Consider the following 25379-nt stretch of genomic DNA (forward strand, 5'->3'; position numbering starts at 1 on the left):
AGGTACAAAAGCACAGAATTAAAGTGTAACTGTGTATAACTCTAACAAAAATGTGTTACTCAAAATGCAGTTTTTCCTCACAGGCACAGTGCCTTTACTTGATTAATAAGTCCATGGTGAATGACAGTCTCTTGGAAAGTTTGGCACTTCAAGAAAACGGACTGTGATTACAAAATGGCCATCCTCCAAAACACAATATGTTCAGAATTAAGAAAAGCCTGCTCCATCTCTCCCAACTTGTCAATTGATAAGTCTAGGTTTGCTTCATTTTGAGTTGCTTACCATAACCTAATAATTATCTTGCAGTGAGTTGTTTTCCAATTTTGGATTCTTGCCCTTCTTTTCATTTTTGACTGTCCTTCAGTATTGCATTTATCCTTTAAGACAAGGCAGTCTTCTATTTGCTTTTGTACTGTATAGTTAGCCCTACCTGCAGCACTGAACTGGAGCACTGAATTGGTGTAATTGTGCGGCATTCCACACAGAGCTTATAGCTGGAACATGTTTCACCTCCAGGTAATCATAATAGCTACCTTCGCAGTATTTTCTATGTGCCAGGCACTCTATAGCAAACCTGACATCCATGACTTAACATATTTAATCCTCATCTCAGCCAGGTGAAGTAAATACTGCTATTTGTTTCATTTTACAAAGAAGAACATTAAGCCTCAGGCAGATTAAATGTCTTTGCCTTAGTCACACAATTATCAAAAGATTAAACTGGACTCCAAATCTAGGTCCATCAAAAGACAATGCTCAGATCCACGACATTATGCCATGTCTCATAAGACTGAAAACACTATTCAAAGCTCCACTCATTTGCCTCAGTCCATCTTCAGGTTTAGTGCTAATGGTGCCCAGCCTCCCTTATGGAAACAAGACTTTGATGACCTGCCATAGCTGTTCTATCTGGATTCAGCATCTCTTGAGCAGCAGAATTAAACAGACAGTCTTTAGGGCAACGGACAATTGGGAAGAAGTTTAAAATCTCATCAACAAATTGCTGGCCTGGTTGGGTACAAAGTGCAATATTCTGGCAAAATTCCACAGCAGCAATTGCATGAAGCTCTGGAACACAGCAATCTCAGCAAGGTGAAACCTGAGGTCTGAGGGAAGGGGCCCATTGTACACACCTAGAAACATGACAGCAGTGGACCCCTAGACAAATGACAGGTGGAACAAGTCCATAGATCCATGAAGGAAGAGGTTGTACGATACTAGCACTTTGCTTTTCTGAGCATAAAATAACAGTATTGCAAATAGAGGACTGATCAATACTTACAGAGAACACTAATAAGGAGCTATAAGAGGAAAAGAGACTAAGTCATGGTGATCATACTAAGAGGAAGACCTTGGCTTGGGATGGAGCATCCTGGGCCAGTGTGCAAAGGAAGGGCATTTGGTGAGCAATTCTGTTTTGCCATTTCCTCGGGTTCCACTCTGCTGGGTATCATGCAATCAGATTGCTCTATGTGGCAAACTGATTTCAAACAGCCCAGTCAGGGTTCTACCATTTCCAATCAATTTCTGAAGAAGCTTAAGTGGCTTTAGAGACAATACAGTTAAGGAAAGAAAAGTTATAGAAAACAAAAAAATAAAATGTTTCCTTGGGAACATATTTTAAGAGTCTGAGCAGTTAGAATAATCATGAAGACATCAGCATTTCCGTGTGAAAGAGGAATTCAGAGTTAATGAAGGAAATACTGGCCCATGTTTGCACTGCAATTATATTTAACTGAGCTAACAACTGTTTACGTATGAGTGCAGTGAGGTCAATCTTAATTTCATGTGAAATTTGGCTGGGAGCGGTGGCTCATGCCTGTAACCCCAGCAACTTGTGAGGTTGAGGTGGGCAGATCACCTGAGGTAAAGAGTTTGAGACCAACCTGACCAACATGGTGAAACCCTGTTTCCATGAAAAATTCAAAAATTAGCCGGGCATGGTGGTACACACCTGTAGTCCCAGCTGCTCAGGAGGCTGAGGCAGGAGAACAGCTTGAACCCAGGAGGTGGAGGTTGCAGTGAGCTTAGATGGTGCCACTGTACTCCAGCCTGGGCCACAGAGTGAGATCCTGTCTCAAAACAATAAATAAATAAATGATTTAAAAATTCATGTGAAATTCAAGGCTGAAGGAAAATAAAGACCTGGTAAAAGTGTTTTGTTTTTAATTCCTAGAAAACAATATTTTACACCCCCAAATTATTTTAATAAAGTATTAATGAATATATAATACCAACATATTCATATTCCATACCTAAATATAGGAAAAATTATGTGTTTAAGGATATAAATGGGTTACCACAAAATGCTGTTATTTTCTAATAGGATAATTGAAGACCACTTAAGTAGATAAATTTTTTAGGTAATGACTTGGACTGAAGTCTGATTATTTTTATGACTATCGCTAATGCAATACTATGTTTAATATAAAATAATTATTCTTTGATAACATCTCAATAAGTTCTAGGATGAGGTTATTCACATGTTATTAGGTCTTCATGCAGGTAAAATTCTGTCATTTTATTCTTTGTAAGAACACACAGGGTATCTTAAATGTATTCATTCTAGAAGTATAGAAATTTAGAACTTCAGGGATCTTAGAGAATGATAAAATAGTGAACAAGACACAGATTTGAGCCTCAGGGTTTAAAATATAGTGAAAAATATGGACAAGAAAAGAGAAAAGTCAGCACATGTTTTGGGCATCTAACGTTACTGAGACATCTAACTGAGTGAATGAGGTAGAGATGAGTATCAGATATATTTCAACATCGATGGGCTAGAAATTAGATTGATTTCGGTAGAAAAATGTGCTACAATTCTGGGTATGTACTAAATAGGAAAAATCTAGTTATTCATTCATTAATAATGGCTTTAGTTTTCTGACCAGCATCTCTCCAATTTGAAGAAGATGGCAAAATGTTGCCCTTGCATAACATCAGAAGATCCCTAATGTCTGCTTTGAAGAGCTCTCGACAGTAGCAGCAATGAACTACAGGCTAGTGGAAAGATATTAACCTACTACTTCCTTCTCCCTTCTGATCCTCCTTCTGTATTCTTTCCTATGTTAAATTATTTAGTTTGAGTTTTATCGTAATGAAATGGGGCATGTCAGGGTCATGAAAATCCTCAGCAGTTGTAGCATAAACATTGGTGAACCACTGTATTTACAATAATTTGATTCATATTTTCTATATATACATTGCCTATGGAAGGGTATTTGTGCATTTTAACTTCTAGCAAATGGGAATTACATATCACATTTGATTACTATTAGATGTGGTAATCAATCCATACATCAGAGAAATATATTCTACTCTCTTAATAGTTATCCCTTGGTCTTAGAAAGGAGCAAGCTAAAATATAAGATGCATGAATAAAAATAAATAGCATGAGGCTGGGCACGGTGGCTCATGTCTATAATCTTACCACTTTGGGAGCCCAAGGCAGGAGGATTGCTTGAGCCCAGGAGTTCGAGACCAACCTGGGCAACACAGTGAGACCCAGACTCTATTAAAAAAATAAATAAATAATTTTTTAAAAAAAGCAATTAGCCAGGCATGGTGACTCATTTCTATGGTCCCAGCTACTAGGGAGGCTGAGGTGGGAGGATAGCTAAAGCTGGGGAAATTTAAACTTCAGTGAGCTATGATCACACCACTGCTATCTAGTCTGGGAGACAGAGTGAGACCCTGTCTCAAAACAAAATAATAAATAAATAAATAAATAAATAAATAGCTAGCATGAAAGCAACAATATTGTTTGTTCCATCTGTGTTACTCATAATAACAATGAGAAATACCAGACACCAATAACGCATGCAAAGCTATTTTGATTTTGCATCCTAATTATTTTTAGTGCTGCATAACTCTTTAATAGTGGACAACTGGTATAAAACATTCAAAAGACTCTACCGTTGTTTATATTTGGATCATAAGCTCTAACAATCTTTGTGTTGGGATTAAACAAGAGAAAATTTATTTCTAAATGGTGTTCCTTTAAAAAAATGATCAAAAGGCATATATGCAAAATGAGCCCATGTAAGTAGCAGAGAATGTCAAAACATTTTTCTTCCAGGAAGAACAGGCATATATAAATTATTTGGCTGAATAGAAATCTACAAGTTATTATCTTTTAAGGCAAAGAAGTGAGGAAAAATGCAAAACCAGAGGACAGCACTTCGAATAAATTAATTCAATTTAATTCAAATTATATATTAAATATGTATTATGCACTCAGCACTGAGCTCATGTCAACACTTCTCTGTGTCATTTGTTTGGGTGGTTTGGTTTAAAAAGGTCCTACTTCTTCACAGCAGTCTCTCCTGCTTTACAAAAGCAGGAAAGATACTGAGAATAATTTATTGTTGAAGTTCATGGAGAAATTCAAAATAACTGTGAACAACTGTACTGAAAAATAGAAAAATATAATAATAAAACAAATTAGAATGTTCCCTAGTGATACAGTTTTCTATTGAGGTGAAACTATTGTGGACAGGGTAAATCCACTTAAATATTTCCACATCAAGAAAGCACAAGAACTTAAAAGAATTTAAGAGTCTACCACTGAAGCAAAATGACCTGGCATAGATCATTTTTTCCCCTCATTAGTTAATACATTCTGTTTAATTGGAGTAGCATGCTCTTTGATTTAGGCTGCATTTTGTGCATTAATGGGTATTAAAAATCTCAGGTGAATCTCTTCCAGAACTTAGCAGACACTCAAGAAGATTAAAAGCCGAATAGGAAGGAATGGGGCACAAAAGCAAGGATAGGGTAAAGAAAAATGGTTCAAGGCAATTGCTCCAGAAGCCTGAGTTTAATTTTATTGGAGATATTCCTTTTAGTGTGCTGGGAGCTAGCCTTCATCTAAAGGGCAGTCATTGAATGATGATTGGGCCACTTATTGCTATTCTTCCTTATGAAAGTCTTTTGCTGAAATTAGGGAAAACATTTGCTTTTCACAAGAGAGGTATGTTATTTCTTGAAACCTTTGCAGAAATAAAACATAAGTAGCCTGACATTAACAAACGGAGTTTCTTTCCTCTCTGAGCTTCTGCTTTACCATGGATGCCTTTAAAAATGGGCCCATGCTTTTAAATAAAACACACTCATTTTCTAGTATACCATGAACACCTTTAAAAATGGGCCAATGTTTTTAAATAACACACACACACATTTTCTTGTCACTTATTAATTAGTTTAACAAATACTTTAGTGCCCCTTCTGGGCCTGGCACTGAGTCAGGCCCTGAAATCAGGGGTGAGCAACTAGACTTGTGGCTCTGACGGAATGAAAATCTGCGACTGCACTCTGATTAAATGTTCTTGTCCCGGGTTACTCACAAGCCCACACTTGTATTTGTTTTCTTCCTATTCATGTTAAAATTTCCTTCTACATCAATCTGGTTCTTAGATAATCTATTTTAACATTGGTTGTCTGTCAACCAAGTTTCTTCAAAAAAATTTCGTTGGGAAAATGGAACTAATAGGGTATGGTTTAATTTCCCAAACCCCAGTAGAAAATTAAACTGAATGTACCCTGATTATACTCCTGAGTTTATTTCTCTGGCTGATCTATAAACTCTGCTGAAAGGTAGAATTACTTACTTATGGATCAATAATAAAGTTCAAGAAAGATGAATGTTAATGAAATGGCTGAATATAAAACACTCTGGAAACCTCAATAATGTTGTAAATGTGAATAAAAATATCATATTTTGTGGTGAAGTCTATAAGCAAAAGGAATTGATACAGAGTGCATTTTTAGGTGATCATTATAAGCTCTACATATTGCCAGACAGTGTTCAAAGTCAGTCAGTTCTTAGAAATATTCTCTCAGCATATTTTATTACTATTACAAAATAGAGTTTTAAAATCCTTAAGAGAAATTATACCTTTGCCTCTTGTTGGATACTATTAAAGCATCCTGACATGGATGGGTCTTGAAAATGCCCGAAGTATTAAAAAGCCCTTTGTGTATAAGTGAGGATATATTCAGACTGAGACTGATAAAGAAATGTGCATATCCCAATGAGGTGCGGCAGAGTGGTGCCAGGTCATTAATCCTTTCTCATTTCTTTGATTCCCAGTAACCTAAGCTCAGCTGTCCCCAAGAGCCTGTTCCAGAGCTAAAACCATGAGGAGTCCCAGGGATCACTGAGAGAGACTGTCTTAATTTCAGTTCTCTAAAAGCAGACCCTGAGAAAATGGTCTGGGTATAAGTAGTTTGTTTGGAAGGTGATTTCTGAAAGTACCAAAAGGGTAGTGGGCAAGTAAATCAGAGAATGGCACAAGGTCAGTAAAGTGGATGTTATCTAGTGGGTGGCCCCTGTGGGCAACTGGGCTCAAGTCTACTGGGGACTTATGGGAGATAGGACAGACCATGCCTCAGGGTTACCCAACCAAACGATGAAAAAGTTGGCATTTTTTTTTCTCTAACACCCCGACTGTCATTGATTTGATGGCTGTTTGTAGGACAACAATTTTCTGGCACTTCTGGCTTATATGCAAGCCAAGCATGCTCTCTCAGCCATAAAAATAGGAATAGTCCTTAAGTAACTGCAGTAGGAAGGCTTCATCCTTTAGAGGTGAATTCTGAGGGGGATATGAACAGTAATGTCTGCTATGGAGGCATCATGTAGCTATTTGTTCAGTAAGGTATAATGGAAAAAGAATGGATTAGAGCTGGATAGACCTGGGTTTAAATCTTGATTTATTTGCTTATTAGCTACGTGACCTTGGTAAAAGTTTTAAACTCCTTTTGCCTCAGTTTCTTTGTTTATAAACAAAGACAGTGCCTGCATTAAAGGGTAGTTGTAAAGATTAAATGGGACTATGGATACACAGGTTAACACAGAGTTAGGTACTCATTAGTGCCTAATTAATAGAAGCTTGTTGTTTATTTATTAATATAGTAAATATTTAATAAGTACCTACTAAGTTCCAGGTCTGTGGTAGATGTGAAAGACATAGAGGTGAATGAAAACTGTGTCAATCATGTAGGTTATGGTCCACTGCAGGAGATATACAATGGATAAACACATTAATATTTAACCTGCTATTATTCTAAAGAGCATTTTTTGTGCCCTTAGCAGAAAAAAATACTACTACTCACCCATACCTCTCTACACTTTTTAGGACACTTGTTTTTTTGTTTGTTTGTTTGTTTGTTTGTTTGTTTTCTGCTAGGCCCTTCCCTTACCTCTTGCTGGGGCTTGATGATGCCTCTCTGCTGCTCAAGGCCCCTCCAAAAGCCCACCCCTCACAGAGCAGTTCTTCCAGAGCAATGTCCCTAAAGTAGAGTTCTCTCTACCCTCCCTTCTCTCAAAATATGTACAATGGGATTTATTGTTTAGGAAAAAACTTTCAGCTTATTTATCCAACCAGAAAAGTTTGGAGATTCTAATTAAGGTGTCAATAGATGATACGAATTAATGCATTACCTTCTCTACAGAATATTTTGTCTTTAGAATTTCATGTTAGTAGTAGGGGCTATTTTTTAATTTTTTAAACTTTAAAATGATTTTTTTAATTTTTAATTTCTGTGGGTATATAATCATTGTATATATTTATGAGACACGAGATATTTTGATACAGAAATGTAATGTGTCATAACATCAGGGTAAATGGGGTATATATCAACTCAAGCATTTATCTTTTGCATTACAAAAAATCCAATTATGTTCTTTTAGTTATTTTAAAATGTATGATTAAAATATTATTGAATACATTTACCCTATTGTGTTCTCAAATACTAGGTCTTATCCATTTTTTCTATTTTTTGGTACCCTTTTACCATCCCCACCTCCTCCAAACCCTCCCACTACCCTTCACAGTCTCTGCTAACCATATTTCTACTCTCTATATCCCTGAGTTCATTTGTTTTAAATTTTAGCTGCCATAAATAAGTGAGAACATGTGAAGTTTGTTTTTATGTGTCTTGCTTATTTCACTTAATAGAATGACCTCCAGTTCCATCCATGTTTTTGCAAATGACAGAACCTCATTCTTTTTATGGTTAAATAGTACTCCACTGTGTATAAGTACCACATTTTCTTTATCCATACATCTATTGATGGATGCTTAGGTTGCTTCCAAATCTTGGCTATTGTGAATAGTGCTACAACAAACATGGGAGTGCAGATACCTTTTCAATATATTGATTTCCTTTCTTTGGGGTATATACCTAGTAGTGGGACTGCTGGTTCATATGATAGCTTTATTTTTACTCTTTTGAGAAACCTCCAAACTGTTCTCCATAGTGGTTGTACTAATTTCCATTCCCACCAACAGTGTCCACAAGTTTCCTTTCTCCACATCCTCATCAGTGTTTGTTACTGCCTGTCTTGTGGATATAATCCATTTTAATTTGGGTGAGATGACATCTCTTTGTAGTTTTGATTTGCCTTTCTCTGAAGATCAGTGTGATGTTGAGGACTTTTTCACAAACCGGTTTTGCCATTTGCATGCCTTCTTTTAATAAATGTCTACTCAGATGTTTTGCCAATTTTTAATCACATTATTAGATATTTTTCTATAGAGTTGTTTGAACTCCTTATATGTTCTAATTATTAATCCCTTGTCAGATGAGTAGTTTGTGATCATTTCCTCCTATTTTATGGGTTGTCTCTTCACTTTGTTGATTGTTTCCTTTGCTGTGCAGAAGCTTTTTAACTTGATGGGAACCCATTTGTTTGTTTTCACTTTGATGCCTGAACTTGTGGGGTATTACTTAATAAATCTTTACCTACTCCAATGTCCTGGAAATTTTCCAGGACATTTTCTGATAGTAGTTTTGTAGTTTGAGGTCTTAGATGTCTTTAATCCATTTTAATTTGATTTTTGTATATGGCAAGAGATAGGGCTCTAGTTTCATCCTTCTGCATATGGATATCTAGTTTTCCCAGCACCATTATTTATTGAAGAGACTACCTTTTAGTCAGTGTATTTTCTTGGAAACTTTGTCAAAAATGAGTTCACTCTAGGTGTGTGGATTTGTTACTGGGTTCTCTATTCTGTTCCATTGGTCTATGTATCTGTTTTTATTCCAGTACCATGCCGTTTTGGTTATTATAGCTCAATAGTATAATTTGAAGTCAGGTAATGTGTTTCCTCCAGTTTTGTTCTTTTTGCTCAGGATAGCTTTGGCTATTCTGGGTCTTTTGTGGTTCCATATACATTTAGGATTTTTTTTTCTATTTCTGTGAAGAATGTCATTGGTATTTTGATAGAGATTTCATTGAATCTGTAGATTGCTTTGGGAGGTATGGACATTTTAATAATATTGATTCTTCCAATCCATGAACATAAAATATCTCCACTTTTGTGTGTCCTCTTCAATTTCTTTCATCGGTGCTTTATAGTTATCATTATAGAGATCTTTCACTTCTTTGGTTGAGTTGATTCCTAGCTATTTAATTTTATTTTTGGCTATTGTAAATGGGATTACTTTTTTATTTCTTTTCAGTTTGTTCTATATCTATTGCTGGATACAGAAATGCTACTGATTTTTGAATGTTGACTTTTTTATTATATGTTAAGTTCTGGGGTACATGAGCACAGTGTGCAGGTTTGTTACACAGGTATACATGTGCTGTGTTGGTTTGCTGCAACCATCAACTCATCATTTACACTAAGTATTTCTCCTAATACTATCCCTCCCCGAGCCCCGAGCCCCCTGACAGGCCCTGGTGTGTGATGATCCCCTCCCTGTGTCTATGTGTTCTCATTGTTCAATTCCCACTTATGCGTGAGAACATGCAGTGTTTGATTTTCTCTTCTTGTGTTACACTCAAAACTGCACAACTACATGGAAACTGAACAACCTGCTCCTGAATGACTACTGGGTACATAACGAAATGAAGGCAGAAATAAAGATGTTCTTTGAAATCAATGAGAACAAAGACACAACATACCAGAATCTCTGGGACACATTTAAAGTAATGTGTAGAGGGAAATTTATAGCACTAAATGCCCACAAGAGAAAGCAGGAAAGATCTAAAATTGACACCCTAACATCGCAATTAAAAGAACTAGAGAAGTAAGAGCAAACAAATCAAAAGCTAGCAGAAGACAAGAAATAACTAAGATCAGAGCAGAACTGAAGGAGATAGAGACACAAAAAAACCTTTCAAAAAATCAACGAATCCAGGAGCTGGTTTTTTGAAAAGATCAGGAAAATCGATAGACTGCTAGCCAGACTAATAAAGAAGAAAAGAGACAAGAATCAAATAAACGCAATAAAAAATGATAAATGGGATGTCACCACTGATCCCACAGAAATACAAACTACCATCAGAGAATACTATAAACATCTCTATGCAAATAAACTAGAAAATCTAGAAGAAATGAATAAATTCCTGGACACATACACCCTCCCAAGACTAAACCAGGAAGAAGTCGAATCTCTGAATAGACTGATAACAGGTTCTGAAATTGAGGCAATAATTAATAGCCTACCAACCAAAATATGTCCAAGACCAGACGGATTCACAGCTGAATTCTACCAAAGGTACAAAGAGGAGCTGGTACCATTCCTCTGAAACTATTCCAATTAATAGAAAAAGAGGGAATCCTTCCTAACTCATTTTATGAGGACAGCATCATCTTGATACAAAAACTTGGCAGAGACACACACACAAAAGAAAATTTTAGGCCGGGCATGGTGGCTCACGCCTGTAATCCCAGCACTTTGGGAGGCCAAGGCGGGTGGATTACGAGGTTAGGAGATCGAGACCATCCTGGCTAACACGGCGAAACCCCGTCTCTACTAAAAATACAAAAAAGAGAAAAAAATTACCCCGGCATGGTGGTGGGCGCCTGTAGTCCCAGCTACTCGGGAGGCTGAGGAAGAAGAATGGCATGAACCCGGGAGGTGGAGCTTGCAGTGAGCAGAAATCGCGCCACTGCACTCCAGCCTGGGTGACAGAGCGAGACTCTGTCTCAAAAACAAAAACAAAAAAGAAAAGAAAATTTTAGGCCAATATCCCTGATGAACATCAGCGCGAAAATCCTCAATGAAACACTGGCAAACTGAATCCAGCAGCACGTCCAAAACTTACCCACCACAATCAAGTTGGCTTCATCCCTGGGATGCAAGGCTGGTTCAACATATGCAAATCAATAAATGTAATCCATCACATAAACAGAACCAACAACAAAAACCACATGATTTTCTCAATAGATGCAGAAAAGACCTTTGATAAAATTCAACAGCCCTTCATGCTAAAACCTCAGTAAACTAGGTATTGATGGAATGTATCTGAAATAATAAGAGCTATTTATGACAAACCCACAGGCAATATCATACTGAATGGGCAAAAATTGGAAGCATTCCCTTTGAAAACAGGTACAAGACAAGGATGCCGTTTCTCACCACTCCTATTCAACACAGTATTGGAAGTTTTGGCCAGGGCAATCAGGCAAGAGAAAGAAATAAAGGGTATTCAATTAGGAAAAGAGGAAGTCAAATTGTCTCTGTTTGCAGATGACATGATTGTATATTTAGAAAACCCCATCGTCTCAGCCCAAAAACTCCTTAAGCTGATAAGCAACTTCAGCAAAGTCTCAGGATACAAAATCAATGTGCAAAAATCACAAACATTCCTATATGCCAATACCAGACAAACAGAGAGCCAAATCATGAGTGAACTCCCATCCACAATTGCTACAAAGAGAATAAAATATATAGGAAACCAACTTACAAGGGATGTGAAGGACCTCTTCAAGGAGAACTACAAACTACTACTCAAGGAAATAAAAGAGGACAAAAACAAGTGGAAGAACATTCCATGCTCATGGATAGGAAGAATCAATATCATGAAAATGGCAATACTGCCCAAAGTAATTTATGGATTCAATGCTATCCCCATCAAGCTACCACTGACTTTCTTCACAGAATTGGAAAAAAACTACTATAAATTACATATGGAACCAAAAATGAGCCCTCAAAACCAAGACAATTGTGGGCAAGAAAAACAAAGCTGGAGGCATCACACTACCTGACTTCAAACTATAGTACAAGGCTACAGTAACCAAAACAGCTTGGTACTGGTACCAAAACAGATATATAGACCAATGGAACAGAACAGAGGTCTCAGAAATAACACCACACATCTGCAACCATCTGATCTTTGACAAACCTGACAAAAACAAGCAATGGGGAAAGGATTCCCTATTTAATAAATGGTGCTGGGAAAACTGGCTAGCCATATGCAGAAAGCTGAAACTGGATCTCTTCCTTACACCTTATACAAAAATTAACTCTAGATGGATTAAAGACATAAATGTATGACCTAAAACCATAAAAACCCTAGAAGAAAACCTAGCCAATACCATTTAGGGCATAGGCATGGGCAAAGACTTCATGACTAAAACACCAAAGCAATGGCTACAAAAGCCAAAATAGACAAATGGGATCTACTTGAATGTTGATTTTACATCCTGCAATTTTATTGAGTCCATTTATCAATTCTAATAGTTTTTTTGGTGGAGTCTTTAGTTTTTCCCAAATATAAATTATATTATCTGTAAACAACAATAACTTGATGTCTTTCTTTCCAATTTGGATGCCCTTCATATCTTTCTCTTGTCTGATTGTTGTATCTAGGACTTCCAGTACTATGTTAAATAACAGTGGTGAAAATGGGCATCCTCATTGTGTTCTAGAACTTACAGAAAAGGCTTTCAGGTTTTCCCCAGTCTTTTGATACTAACTTCAGGTCTGTCATATATGGTTTTTATTATGCTGGGTTATGTTCCCTTTGTACTCATTTTTTGTTATTTTGAGACAGGATCTTTCTCTGTCAGCCAGGCCCAAGTGCAGTGGTTCATCATGGCTCACTGCAGCCTCAACCTTCCACGCTCAGGTGATCATGCCACCTCCAACTGCTGAGTGGCTGAGACCACAGGCACGGGCTACCATGTCCAGCTAATTTATTTTTATTTTTAATTTTTTGGTAGAAACGGGGTCTTGCCATGTTGCCCAGGCTGGTCTCAACCTCCTGTGCTCAAGCAGTCCTCTCACTTCAGCCTCCCAAAGTGCTGAGACTACAGGCATATACCCAGTTTTCTTAGGGTTTTTATTGTGAAGGGATGTTGGCTTTCATCCAATGCTTCTTTAGCATCAATGGAAATGATAATATGTTTTTTTTTTTTGTCTTTTATATCGCTGAGAGGATATACCACATTGCTGATTTGTGTATGTTGAACTGTCCTTGCCATTTGGAGTAAATCCCATTTGGTCATGATGAAAGATCTTTATAATATGTTGATGAATTCAGTTTGCTAATATTTTGTTGAGGATTTTTGCATCAATATTTGTCAGTGATATTGGCCTGTCGTTTTCTTTTCTTTCCTTTCTTTTTTTTTTTTTTTTTTTTTTTTTTTGATGTGCCTTACTCTGGTTTAGGTATCAGGTAATACTGGCCTCGTAAGGTGAGTTTGGAAGTATTCCCTCCCCCTCTACTTTTTTGGAATAATTTCAGAAGGATTGGTATGAGTTCTTCTTTAAATATTTGATAGAAATCATTTCTGCTTTGATCTTTATTATTTCTTTTCTTCTCCTAATTTTGGATTTGGTTTGTTCTTGATTTTCTAGTTCTTTAAGATGCTTTTTTAGGTTTTTTATTGAGAATTTTTCTATGATGTAGCAACTTCTGGTGATAAACATTCCTCTTAGTACTGCTTTCATAGTATTTCATAGCTTTTGATATGTTGTAGTTCCCCTATCATTTGTTTCAATAAATTTTTCAATTTACTTCTTATTCATTGACTCTCTGGTCATTCAGGAGCATATCATTTAATTTTCATGTGTTTGTATAATTTCCAAAATTTCTCTTGTTATTGATTTCTAATTTTATTTCATTGTGGTCAGAGAAGATGCTTGATATTATTTAATTTTTTGGAGCATTTAAAGGCTTGTGGTGTGACCTAACAGATGTTCTATCCTTGAGAATGATCCATGTGCTAAGGAGAAAAATGTATATGTTTTCAGACATTGGATGAAATGTTCTGTAAGTAACTATTAGGTCCATTTGGTCTATACTCCAGATTAAGTCCAATATTTCATTGTTAATTTTCTGTCTGGATGCCCTGCCCAATGCTGAAAGTGGATGTCAAAGTCTCCATCTATTATTGTACTGAGGTTTATCTCTTTCTTTAGCTCTAATAATATTCGTTTTATATATCTGGGTGCTCAAGTGTTGGGTATGTATATTTTTACCATTGTTATATCCTCTTGCTGAATTGATCCCTTTATCATTATATACTGACCTTGTTTGTCTCTCCTTATAGTTTTTGTCTTGAAATCTATTTTATCTGACATAAATATAGCTATTTCTGCTCTTTTTTGGTTTCCATTGGCATGGAATATATTTTTGCATCCCTTTATTTTCAGTCTATGTATATCTTTATAGGTGAAGTGTGTATCTTGTAGGCAACAGATCATTGGGTTATTTTTAAATCCATTCAGCCACTCTATGTCTTTTGATTACAGAGATTAATCAATTTACATTGAATGTTATTACAGATAAGTAAGGATTTATTTCTGCCATTTTGTTATTTGTTTTCTGGTTGTTCTGTGGTCTTTCTTTTCATCCTGTCTTCTTTATAATGAAGGTGATATTCTCTGTTGATATGTTTTAATTTCTTTTTCTGTATTTTTTGTGTATCTGTTATATTTTTTTATTTGAGCTTACCATGATGCTTGCAAATACTATCTCATAACCCATTATTTTGAAGTGATGACAACTTAACACTGATTGCCTAAACAAACTAACAAACAAGCAAAAAGAAGACTAATAAAACTTCTACACCTTAACTTCATTTTCCTGCTTTTTAAGTTTTTGTTGTTTCTATTTCTATATTCTTGCACTGTCTACATCTTAAAAAGTTGTTGTAGTTATTTTTGATTGGTCCATTTTTTGTCTTTCTACTTAAGATATGAGTAGTTTACATATCACATTACAGTGTTATAATATTCTGCTTGTCTCTGTATTTATTATTGCCAGTGAGTTTTGTACCTTCAGATGATTTTTTATTGTTCATTAACAATCTTTTATTTTAGACTGAATAACTCTCTTTAGCATTACTTGTAAGATAGGTCTGATGTTGATAAAACCCTCAGCTTTTGCTTTTCTTGGAAAGTCTTTATGTCCCCTTCATGTTTAAAGGATATGTTAGGCAGATATACTCTGCTAGGGTAAATTTTTTTTTCCTTCTGCACTTTACATATGTCATGCCACTTTCTCCTGGCCTGTAAGATTTCCACTGAAGAGTCTACTGCCAGACGTATTGGAGCTCCATTGTGTTATTTGTTTCCATTTTCTTGCTGCTTTTAGGATTCTTTCTTTGTCCTTGACATTTGTGAGTTTAATTATTATATGTCTTGAGGTGGTTTTATTTGGGTTAAATCTGCTTTGTGTTCTATAACCTTCTTGTACTTGAATATTAATATTTTTCTCTATGTTGGGGAGTTCTCTGTTACTATCCTTTTGAATAAACTCTCTACCCCTATTTCTTTATGCATCTCATCTTTAATGCCAATAACTCTTAGATTTGCCCCTTTGAGTCTGTTTTCTAGATTTTGTAGACATGCTTCATTGTTTTCTATTCTTTTTCCTTTTGTCTTCTCTGACTGTGTATTTTCAAATAGCCTGTCTTCAAGCTCACTAACTCTTTTTTTCTGTGTGATCAATTCTGCTATTAAAAGACTCAATGGATTCTTCATTATGTCAATTGCATTTCCACTCTAGAATTTCTGCTTAATCCTTTCTAATTATTTCAATCTCTTAGTTAAATTTATTTGATAGATTTCTGAATTACTTCTCTGTCTTATCTTGAATTTCATTGCATTTCCTCAAAACAGCTATTTTAATTCTCCATCTGAAAGGTCACATATCTCTGTTTCTCCAGGATTGGTCGCTGAGGCCTTGTTGAGATAGTTTTATCAGTCATGTTTTCCCGGATGGTCTTGATGCTTGTGGATATTCATCAGCTTCTGAGCTTTGAGGAATTAGGTATTTATTATACTGTTCTTAGTATGGGCTTTTTGTACCCATATTTCTTTGAAGGCTCTTTAGGTATTTGAAGGTATTTGGATGTTGTGATCTAATCCATATCTGCATTAGGGGAAACCTCAACCTTAGTAAGTCCGTGGTTCATGAAGACTCATAGAGGAGTCTTGGTGGTTTTGGCTAAGATCTAGGAGAATTCTTGAATTACCAGACAGAAACTCTTGTTCTGTTCCCTTACTCTCTCCCAAACGAAGTCCCTCTCTCTGTTCTGAGCCACGTGGAGTAGGGATTGGGTGACACAAACCTCCCTGTGGCCACCACCACTGGGACAGTGCTGGGTCATTCCTGAACCCAGCACAGCACTATTTCTCACCCAAGACCTGCTGTGACCACTACCTGTTTACCATGTATGTTCACTGATGGCCCTAGGGCTCTACAATAAGCAGGTGGTGAAGCGAGCCAGGCTTATGTTCTTCCCTTCAGGGTGGTGATTTCCCCCAGGCTCTGGGCAAAGATGTCATCTGGGGGAGGGACTGGAATCAAAAACTTAAGAAACCTACCTAGTATTCTATACTACTGTGGCTAAGCTAACACTCAAACCACAATACAAAGTCCTTCCTGCTCTTCTGTCCCCTTTCCACAAGCAGAGAAACCATCCCCTGGGCCAACACCCCCACAGGCCATTGGGGAGTACTGTCAGGCTATCACTGAGGTTCACATAGGCATGAGGGTTCTTCAGTTAGATTGTAGTGAAGAATGCTGGGCCTGGGACACATTCTTCAGGGTAGTGGGCCCCCCTTTGGCCCAAGGCAGGTCCAGAAATGCCTTCCAAGTGTTGAGGCCTGAAATCCAGGTCCCCAAGAGGCTACTTGGTTCTCTACACCACTGTGACTGAACTGGTACCTAAAGTGCAAGACAAAGTCCCCTTTACTTTTCCCTGTGCTTTTCTAAAGCAGAAGGAATCTCGCCCCATAGCCACCACATCTGGAACTGTGCTGGGTCTCACCTGAAGCCAGTATGTCTCAGAGTCTCACTGAAGGCCCACAAGGTATTATTGGGATATCAATGCTGATTATTCAGAGCCCATGGGCTCTTCAGTCAGCAGGTGATGAATTCTGCCAGGATTGGATCTTTCCCTTCAAGGCAAGGAGTTTCCTTCTCACCCCATGTGTGTCTAGAAATGTTGTCTGGGAACTGGGGCCTGGAATGGGGGCCTCGTGACTCTGCCCTGTGTTCTGTGCTATTGTGGCTGAGCTTGTATCCAAGATGAAAGACAAAGTCCTCTTTACTGTTCTCTCTCCTCTCCTCAAGCAGAAGAAGGAGTCGCTTTCATTGCTGTGAACTGTACTAACTGGGGTGTGAGGAGGGGTGGTGCAGGAACTCCTTTAGCAACTCCAGCTCATGTCTCATTAGGTCATATGCTTGCCAAGTCCACTGGCTCCCAGCTGAGTACAGCTCTAGGGCTTGCCTATGAGTTGCAGTCCTTGTAGCCTAGACTCCCTTTCAAGTTTATTTACAACTCCAGAGCACTTTAGCTCATGGTGTCAAGGCTTGCCAAAGCTCAAGATCTGATTGCTGGGATGAGCCATTCCCCTTTGGCTGTGGCTGGTCTAAATGCTCCCTCGTGGACAGGCATTGGCCGAGTTCAGCCAGGTTTTTCTTTCCGCTGTTACAGGGCTGCCCTGAGTTCAATGCACAGTCCACAGGCATTGTGTTCTCCCTCCTCCAAACCCTCAGAATCTCTTTTCATACCACCCAGTCACTGCCAGGAGATGGGGGAGAAGTGACATCAGTGATTCAAGACTGTTTTTCCTACCCTCTTCAGTGCCCTTTTCAGCAATATGAAGGTAAAACTGGGGCTACATTTTCTCAGCTGTTTTGGTTCTTATGAAGGTGCTTTTATGTGTAGATAGTTGTCAAATTTGTTGTTCATGTTGGGGAGACAATTGGTGGAAGCTTCTATTTGGCCATCTCCTCTGCCCCTCTCATAGGAGACATTATACAAATAAAGAAACTGGAATTTCTAGAGGTTTTGACTTGCTTAAGGTCACACTACCATAAAGAGTGAAGATTGGGATTCAAAATAAAGTCTAACTATGAGGCATGCATATTTTTCTAATGCATGCTACCATCCACCCAAATGTGCCTGAAAGAGCTTCTGGCTCAATTTAGCTACTCAAGTAAGATGATTACATAGCATACCTCAAAGCAGAGAACTGTGGGGAAAATGAGATATCTGGAATGAGTGCTGCATTAGTCTATTCTCACGCTGCTATAAAGAACTACCAGAGACTGGCTGTGATGGTTAATATTGCTTGTCAACTTGATTGGATTGAAGGATGCACAGTATTGTTCCTGGGTGTGTCTTTGAGGGTGTCGCCAAAAGAGATTAACATTTTAGTCAGTGTACTGGGAAAGGCAAACCCATCCTTAATCTGAGTGGGTACAATCTAATCAGCTGCCAGCATGGCCAGAATAAAAGCAGGTAGAAGAAGGTGGAAAACTAGACTGGCTAAGTCTTCTGGACTCCGTCTTTCTCCCATGCTAGATGCTTCCTGCCCTGGGACATCAGACTCCAGGTTCTTCAGATTTTGGACTCTTGCATTTATACCAGTGATTTGCCAGGGGCTCTCAGACCTTCGGCCACAAACTGAAGGCTGCACTATTGGTTTCCCTCCTTTTGTGGTTTTGGAACTCAGACTGGCTTCCTGGCTCCTCAGCTTGCAGACAGCCTATTGGACTTCGTGACTGTGAGAGTCAATTCTCCTAATGAACTCCCTTTTGTATATATATCTATCCTATTAGTTCTGTCCTTCTAGAGAACCCTGACTAATACACTGGGTGATTTACAAAGATAAGTGGTTTAATTGACTCATAGTTCCACAGGCTGTACCAGAAGGATGGCTGGGGAGGCCTCAGAAAACTTAAAATTATGGCATAAGGTGAAGGGGAAGCAGGTGCATCTTACATGGCCAGAGAATGAGGAAGAAAGAGAAGGGTGAGGTGCTACACACTTTTAAACAACCAGATCTCATGAGAACTCACTCTTATGAGAATAGCAAGAGGGAAGTCCACCCCAGTGATCCAATCCCCTCCCCACAGGCCCCTCTTCCAACACTGGGGAATACAATTCGACATGAGATTTGGGTAGGGACACAAATCCAAACCATATCAAGGACCCAAAGTGCTTTTTTAAAAATTTTTGGGTGGGCAGCAGGGGCAACACATCATTCCCTTTTTTAAGCCATTGTGATGCTTAAGAAAGAGCAAATTTTCGGCCAGGTGTGGTGGCTCACACCTGTAATCCCAGCACTTTGAGAGGCCGAGGCGGGCGGATCACGAGGTCAGGAGATGGAGACCATCCTGGCTAACACACTGAAACCCGTCTCTACTAAAAATACAAAAAAACAAAAAAAGTAAGCTGGGAGTAGTGGCGGGAACCTGTAGTCCCAGCTACTCAGGAGGCTGAGACAGGAGAATGGCGTGAACCCAGGAGGTGGAGCTTGCAATGAGCCGAGATCGCGCCACTGCACTCCAGCCTGGGCGACAGAGCGAGACTCCATCTCAAAAAAAAAAAAAAAGAAAGAAACAGCAAATTTTCAAAGGGCAAAGGCATTGTCCAACAGAGATTAATTGTTTTAGGTTGATTTAAGAAAACAGAAGCAAAAACAAAACAAGTTTAGATAGCATACATCTTTGTAGCTAGTGATTGCCTTGTTGTTCAGTTAAATTTGGAGAAGTAAAACTATTTGGCTGAAGACATACAAAGTTAAAAGAGAGACAATATTTCCTGTTAAACAGCAGAGATGTCATCTGGGCATGACTTCCAGACTATCTCACCAAACAGTCATAGAACATGCAAATTGCTGAAAATTGCAGCAGAGTTAGATTATCTCAATGCAGCTTGCTGGATAAGACTGAGAAGGCTCAGGAAATGGCTGGGCAAAAGGACATTTTCAAAGAAATGCAGTTTTTTTAGCTTCATGTGCATGTGATAGCTCTATCAACCCAACAGTAGGTGAGAGACAGAATGGGAGACATAGAGAAAAAAAAGTTCAGTCTAAAACCTTGCTCTTGTTTTACAAGTTTTGTGATTATGGGTATGTTTCTTTCACTATTTTCATCCTTAATTTTCTATGCCATCGAGACTATATTATATACTTCATAGAGTCATTACAAAGACTAAACTTGATCATGTAAGCAATTCAGATATTCTTCAACTTTGATTAAAAACAAAGTCAAATAAGCAGTTAATAGGACTTTCGTTTGCTAATACTTTGTTTCCTTGACAATTGTTTATAAATTCTTCAAGTCATGTCTTTCAAGCCATCATGAAATTGTCAAAGCTGTTTCATGCTGTTGGCTTCAGCCTTCTAAGGCTGTGAAGCTGCCTATGGCCTCAATTACTCTGAGACTACTCAACTCTTTAGATTTAATAATATTACTGAAGTGGTCAGAAAATGACAGTCACTTTAGGAATGAGCAGAAGGAACTCTCCTCTTCTCTGAGTTGGCTCAGTTAGAAAGGTCCAACATTGGGATGTCTTGGCTCCCAGACGTTAATTAATGTGTACCATCCATCACTGTTACACATTTCTCCAAAATCATACTTCTTAACTTCTTTTATATCTTACACTCAAAAGAATGCAGATCCAGGATTCAAAGTCCAGTGTTACTCATAGAACCAGAACTCCTAAACACTCATTTCCACTTGCTTAACAATTTGAATGGTCTCTCAGATGAGATATAGCACACAACCCAACCACAACCAAAAACTTGCCAGACCGTACGTCATGTTGGCATGTGATTGCAGGAGGACATGGCTCACTACTGGCCTCCAGTGTCATAGGTAGAACCTCACCTCAACCTCTGTTTATACTTCACGAGTGTCCAGCTTTTGTTAGCCATTGCTGGGGCTCCAACTCTCAATTCAAACCATTTCTTTTGCTATGTTCCTATTGTTTCCAGAAACATTTCCTGCTTCCATTCTTCAAATTAAAGTGACAAACTTCACTGTCTTTACTCATACCTCCTCCTTCCAAAGCTATAATTTTTGCCTTCTTTATTTCTCTACTTTGAGGAGTATTTTAAGTATTAAATTAAATATTAGATACATGAAAAGAGCAAAACTGAGGCTCTGCCAATTATTTTCTTTTCCAGAAACTAAAGCAAATTCCAGGATGAAGTTCAGACACAACGATGCATTTCTACTCTGAGGTAGAAATTCCTACAAAATCTGGGGATAGTTTTGCTGGGTGGAGTTAATTTTGGAGGCACAGGTCAATTCCTTCACACAACCCAGGCACCAGCCACAAGAACCACATACAATGTCAAGGCAGCTACCGTTTGGTCACCTTAGGGTAATTCTGTAGACACTACTTCTCAAGCTCAACTTTGAGATTTTGGTCTTTGTTCTTCCCTTGTTTCCTCTCTTGAATCTTTTAATTGTATGTCCCAACGACCTTCACATTAAGCCAATTTGGACTGATTGCTTAGATATTTGATTCACATCTTCTTAAATATACTGCATCTTTGATCAGTCCCCTAGCTCTCAATCACTATCTTGAGAGACTACCAGGGTAGTAATAGCTACTGTCATTTTTAAATAGTCATATGTGACTATATGCCATGGACTGTTTGACCCACCAATCTCCTTGCTTATATCAACTCCCCTCACTCAGCGACCCCTCTGGCTCTTCACTCATTTTTGCCTTATCTCCTTGTCTCTTATTTCTCAGTGTAAGTCAGGAGATGTGGCAACCAAGTATTGTAGAGGTACGCAAGTTTGCCTTTCAGTGAACATCTTGGAGTAGAAGACTTGAATTTTTAGACTTTCTTCACACTCTGACTACATCATCAGATAAAAGGTGCTAATGCCATCCTTCCCCACTCAAGGGTGGTATATACTTATTTTGGTACAGTTCACCCATCACAGTATATGTTTAAAGAAAAATTTTGATTTTCTAAATTAAGATTTTTTGTTCAGGAAATGGCTTACATTTTTTCTTTGTTTGTCTTTCTTAAACTGGAGGGAGCCATAACAACCTCTATCTCCCGATATCTCTCCCAGCTTCCATTTACAGGGCTAATGGCAAATTTGCCCCTCTTTAGGAAGACCACGGTGACTTTCAGATAGAAGGTATTGTCTTTGAGGCTATGGGAGAAGTTGGGAGAAGAACAAGAACAGTGGGACACAGTTCTAGCCATAGAGAAATTTTCAATCTAATGAGGACAAAGAGGGACAAAAGTTTCTGGGGTTCTAGGTAGCGTTAAGAGAGGAGTGTTCCTCCTCCACACTCCTAGTAGTGATAATGACAGAGGACATTTCAAATGATCCTTGAAAAATATGTAGGTAATGACAATTAATACAGATGATATGTTGCTCAGTAAAAATTTAATTCAAGAGATGTGAAATCTCATGCCAAGTTCTTAGCTATTATTCTCTAATTCCTTTGCATAGGACTTAATAAGCAAAAAGAAAAAGAAAATTCTTCCAAAAACAAATCAGTGAAGACTGATTCAGACCTCAGACCATACTCAATTTGAAATAGAAGATACAGCATTTGAAATAGCAAGAGATGGAACTAGAAAAAATATTTGGGACTGATTATCAAAATCTTTGACTGGCTTAACAAGAAATTTGCAAGTATTTTTACTTTATTCCATAAAATTTTTATTGAGCATATACTAAGCATGAGACCTGAAGAATGTGTTAGCGAATGACAGTGTTAAGCAATTAATTGAGCATGGTAAAGTTTGGGAATAATTTTGTTAGAAACAAAAAAAAAACAAAACAAATTTGAGTGGATTGAAGAAACTAAGTGGAGACAGTGACTTACTATTTTTTTAAAACATGAATAATGGTGGAAATTGTAGAGATAGAAGAGTAGCTTGAGGAGGCTGGAGTGAAGAAATTTGTGTGTAGGTGGGAATTTTGAGTGTGTGTTTGTAGACTAAGAAGTAAAAGAAACTGGGAGGAATAAATTGCATAAATTAGAGTGAGAAAAAATTAAGAAACAATTTTACGGAAGACGGTGAATAAATTGAAGATTATACAGATAGAGAAGGCTTAACCTTAGAACAGAGTAAAACTATTTCTTTACTGAGATTGGAAGGAAGGTGGTAAAGATAGATAAAACTAAAGTTATACTTTTAGGTAGAGGAGGGAAGTTGAGGACCTTTCTATTCAGTCGCTGCTGTTTTTTAAATGAATAAAGCAAGTCATTTGCTGAAACTGGGAAGAGAAAGAATAGCGTGAGATCCTGAGGACAGTTTATGACAATTTCTTTGGAGGCTAAAATTGGGGTTCAGCTAGGGATGTGCAAATGAACTGTTGAGACATATTCTGTGACCAGTTTCACAACTATAAGTAGGTGTGAAAATCTCACAAAGAGTTCCATGAATACCACACTGACTGTGATGATAACTGAAAGAAAATAAAATCTTAATGACTTGTGAGCATGTGGAGCATTAGCACAAGGTGGTAAGACAAGTTGAATATTTTTATCTTTCATAAGGGCTGCAGACAAGCCAATGTAGCCTGACAGCAAAAGAGAATGCAAGGTGTTATTTCCTTATTATGCACCTCGGAAAGTCAACGGTGCATAATAAGGATGGGTTTGATTTTTTCTGCCTTTGAATGCAGGGTATAGTTTTACAGGTTTGAGTTATGGAGTTTTATATCAACGCAATGCAAACTAGGAGGCTTTTCTGCAAATGACCTTAGGGTATTTCTTATTCAGCACTATTGACCAGTTGAAAACCACCAGAGTCATCAAGCTTTCAAAGCAATTGCCCTTGCATTAAATACCGCATCTTTTTCTCTTCCTAGTTTTCCTTCATTTCTCCTTCCTTCCTGCCTTTTTGCTCCTGCTAATACAGGAAAAAGTTCGTCTTTCATTTTAGTTATGGTATTTAGTAATTGCTTAACCCACTAATGCCTACTGGATTATCAGGAGACATTTATATAGCTCTGCTGCTTTGTATTGTGTAGCATCTCTAGATAGTAACATTCATAATCCATCAATAATTATAAAGTAAAAACTGAATGAAGAGCAATGCATACATTAAAGCACCGAAGTTTATACAACTACAACAAAACCAACCCCATTATGACAACTCTAATCCTAGTATATTGCTCATTGCTTATTCAAAGATGATTAAAAAATTAATGCTCAGCTCATATTTGGTGCACATTAGAAATATTCCAGAATTTCTAAAGGATTAATGTCATATAGCCTCTTTCTAGCAAGGATCTGGATTGATAAATCATCTGGTTGACATATAGAAAAAGACAGCAGAATTAAAATGTATTATTAAATGAAGTAGAGCTTGACTAACGACAGAGTAATAAAGAAAGGTGTTGAAGAACAATAATTGGGGTTATTGTGTTAAAGATTACAAGGAATCAATATCTTGCAAGGTGAAGGTTACAAAGTTTATGTTAAGAAGAAACATAGATTACTGGCCAGGAATTCCTTAAATTATATACAGTTAGATATTGATGTTTTCACATTGAATTGCTGAGCTGATACTTTAACACCCACCAAGTTGATTCAACATTCTTTCTGTATTTTAGATTTTTCTCTAGGCTAGCCTATTAGACTTAGTGCCCTTCTTTTATAATAATTACTTTCTATGCCGGCTTTACAATTCTGAAATTAATAAATAATAACCTACATATAAATTTTTTTTAAAAATCAATATGCTGCCATAACTGTATCCTAGAGTTGTCATTACTCAATATTTGAAGGGAAATTGGTGTTTTGTCTTATTGCAACAAGAGTTGTTTGTCATTTTGGAAAATCACAAAATCACATCACAATAGAAATGTTGTGTACGGTATTTGAAAATGCAAAACAACTGTAGCAGTCTGATTTTGAAGTCACAAATAGAATCAAGCATTGGACTGCTTCAATATGTCTTCAAGTGTAGTCATGCAAGAATATTTACATATTGAAATCATATTACATTATATTAAAATATTCCCTTTTATTCTCCTTTATATTATAGAGCATTTCATTAATAAATTTTTGAAAATTTTTGTGCAGATGGGTTATTATCTATTAATTTCAATTCATAATAGTAATGCAGGCCAGGAGTCCAGTCATCTGAAGAGTTAATTGGGACTGAATGATCTGCTTATATGATTATTCAAAGGATTCAATTTCTTGTGGACTGCTGGACTTATGGCCTTAGTTTCTGCAATGTTGGCATCTACATAGGATCAAGCACAACATGTCTGCTTGATTCCCCTAGAGCAATAATAAGACAGAGAGGAAGAAAGAGGAAATTAGAGTTGAGGTGGGGTGGATGGCAGGGGTGGGGGGAGTGGGAAGGAGGGAGGGAGGGAGGGAGAGAGAGAG

The sequence above is a fragment of the Pan paniscus genome, chromosome 9, assembly GCF_029289425.2.
Source record: "Pan paniscus chromosome 9, NHGRI_mPanPan1-v2.0_pri, whole genome shotgun sequence".
In the NCBI taxonomy this organism is placed as follows: domain Eukaryota; kingdom Metazoa; phylum Chordata; class Mammalia; order Primates; family Hominidae; genus Pan; species Pan paniscus.